The sequence below is a fragment of the Octopus bimaculoides genome, chromosome 2 (assembly GCF_001194135.2).
Source record: "Octopus bimaculoides isolate UCB-OBI-ISO-001 chromosome 2, ASM119413v2, whole genome shotgun sequence".
NCBI classification, from domain to species: Eukaryota; Metazoa; Mollusca; class Cephalopoda; order Octopoda; family Octopodidae; genus Octopus; species Octopus bimaculoides.
The window spans coordinates 37,811,040-37,814,406 of NC_068982.1; the positions used below are offsets into that span (position 1 = coordinate 37,811,040).

Sequence of the window (3,367 nt, forward strand, 5' to 3'; positions counted from 1 at the left end):
TATATATATATATATATATATATATATATATAAATACACACATACACACACACATATATGTATGTGTGTGTGTATATATATGTATACACACACACACACATACAGTTGTATATATGTATATCTATACATATATATACCTGAATATGCATATTTTTATCTTTGTATCTATATATGTGTGTATGTTTATATATTAGTTATATAGCCAATCAGACACACAGAAATGTAGACAACGCGCACACATATGTGGACAAATGCACACAAATATACACATATGCACACAAATATGTGCAAATGTGTATGCTTGTGTAAATTAGGCTCAAAATGTAATTGTATAATTTAAAGTTAGTATAATAAAGAAAATTAAAAACCTTTTTAATTTGCTAAGAACTCTTTTCCCTTTACATATCTTTAAAATCCTTCAAAAGTTTTAAAATTAGGTATACATATATTTAATGATAATGATAACACTGCCAACCAGTTTAAAAAATGTTTTCCAACAATTTTATCTTTCAAAGATTACATGATGTTTTCTTCATCACACCTTCAAGCAGAAGACAAATCTATGTAGCAAATATTTCATGGTGGCAAACACAAAATCTTTTTGTTAAGGGACTTTAGTTTTTATTTATAATTATCAATGTTCTTGGATATACTGAAGAAACACTGAAGTTCTCTAAACGAGAATGGAAATGACTAAAAGGCATCCACCTAAATTAAATCTGAAGTCAAATGGCAAAATATCCATAAAATATTTAAAATATTTTCAACTTTAATCAATATCAATTACAGTGTCATTTGTATGCACAAGTGAAGAATAATAATAATAACCCGCACACATGAGTCTAAATATTATTCAGGCTTGACAAAATATCATGTCCATTCTCTTAGTGGCTTTTTATTTTTCTGTTACAAATGAAAATATTTTAAAATCATTAATATAAAAGTAATAGCTACATACCTAAACTCTGAATGCCAATCTGTCGCTAAGACATGAAATACCTCTTTAGACTTATGACCAATGGCATTCTTGTAGAAGCTATTCTATATTTTATATTGGGTAGAGTGTATCCAGGATTACATTATGTTATGTACCTCTTTTTTAAGAGGATACAATTTAATTGAAAAAATTTTGCTTGTATTTTTAGTATGTAAATCATCTATGTTGGGGTTAACTCTTTGGGTTGATATAAAAATAGTTATTGTTGGTAGTTAACTTCAGTAAACTGCATTTGACCAGATTTGCAGCATGGAAGCTGCTGAAAGGTTATTTGGAAGCACATAAAAGGTGGTAAGTTAGATATAAACTAGATTTTTAAAACCATTTACACCTGCTTATACTAAATTTATTGATCTGAAGAGATGAAATGTTAGCAAGATTTAAGCACAGAAAATAAGCTACTCAAATTACTTTTAAATTGTTTGTCTAGCTCAGAACTTTTTATTATTTCTCTTCCACTTTAACTCACAATTAAATAGTTGATAATTTGGTGTAATTGCAATCAAATGATGTCAAATATTGTTTCATGAAAAATATACTATGTATTAATGTTACATATGTACTAGATAATAACCAAATATTTTAGGTTGTTAGTTGTTTTCAACAAAGTACAGAGATAGAGGGAAAATATAGTTTGAGACCTCGTTTTTTACTTACAATTCAATAAATATGCAGCTTGAGTGAGAAATGCTTTTAACAGTTGTATATCTGATATGTTTATGTCATTGAGTGTGATTTTAGTTTGTATTCCATGGCAGAATTGGTATGAGTTACTAAAATGTGGTTAAGTGCAATTATTTCCTAAGTCTAGGTGTTATGTATTGCTTGGTTTTCATAGAAATGGATTTGAGCTTGGCATTTTAAGGTAGCAAGACATTTGTTAGTTATACCATGCCTTTGATGCATTAGGTACCTATTTAGTTGATAGTTGATTCTATTTGAACTTAGGAAATATTACCACAAATGTTTAAGAATCTAAAAAAATACAAAAAACATGGACTCTTCAGCCTTGAAAAAACCTAAATTCTTTAAATTTTCTCAACTTTCACAATTTATGAGGATCTTTCTTGGGGACTACACATCTTCAATATTGTAAAATTTGCAACTCCAAATCTAGGCTTCTCTGCTTTGTTATTATAAATTATTTCAACCCTGAGAAATTACTGATCCTCTGCAAGATATAGCACAATCTATAATTGGAAACTGCTCACATATTTAGAACAACACTTCTACACAGATACATTCTGGAACTATCTTGCTGATTTGCAAAGTTTTCACTCACCAATATATTACGAACAATAACCATCAAATGTGCAGTTTCCTCTCTCTCTCTCTCTCTTTCTCTCTCTCTCCCTTGCTGTTGCTACTGCTACATCTACTACTGTACCTCAAAACCCATCAAAATGCTCACCATTAATGCACTCAGTTCTCTTACTCCCTTTGTCTTAACACTGATAACCTGCAAAATCTGCACTAAAACTTTGCCTTTATTCTCAGACTTGCAGTCCTTTGGAAAATCTGCTTAGCCTACATGTTTTTCTACAGGTATCATTCAACAGAATTGGATATTAATAACATAATATTTATAATATTATTAGAATTAAAGAAAATAATTCATATTTAGATTTTTTTAATGGTAATTGCACACTTTGGAACAAAACCAATAAGTATCTAATAAGGGAAACATATTGCACCTAAGTTGCCACTTATAAAAGTTATCATTTCAGAACTCTTGTTTTTTTTTTTTTTAACAATAAAGGTAGCTTTTAAAGAGGAATTTTATTTAATTTTAATTGCATTAAATTGAAAAAAAAACAACAAAAAAAACTGATAAAACCTTATTTTCAAACATAAGTTGTAAGCAGAATTAAAATTTAAAACATAATAAATTTATCATTTCAGTTGTTTTTAGTGAAAATATTTTTTATTTATGTAATCAATGTTATTATTATTGGGTTTCTATAAATTATAATATTAAAAATATTGAAATAGCTCTCTTTAATCTCTGTTGGCAAAAATTTCAAATTTTCTCTAAACTGAAGTGTCATGAAATATGATCGTTGCCAGTGCCCCTGGACTGGCTCTTGTGCGGGTGGCACATGGGATGCACCATTTTGAGCGTGGCCGTTGCCAGTACTGCCTGACTGGCCTTCATAGGATTTTCGAGCGAGATCGTTGCCAGTGCCCCTGGACTGGCTCTTGTGCAGGTGGCACATTAAAGACACCATTTTGAGCGTGGCCGTTGCCAGTACCACCTGACTGGCCCTCGTGCGGGTGACATGTAAAAGCACCCACTACACTCTCTGAGTGGTTGGCATTAGGAAGGGCATCCAGCTGTAGAAACTCTGCCAAATTAGATTGGAGCCTGGT

General features: G+C 30.6%; 1 protein-coding gene across 5 annotated transcripts in view; it reads left to right on the forward strand.

The window, feature by feature from the left end:
• LOC106873463 (voltage-dependent L-type calcium channel subunit beta-1) overlaps nucleotides 1-3,367 on the forward strand; it is a 303,996-nt gene that overhangs the window by 140,479 nt on the left and 160,150 nt on the right. The window lies entirely within an intron of this gene.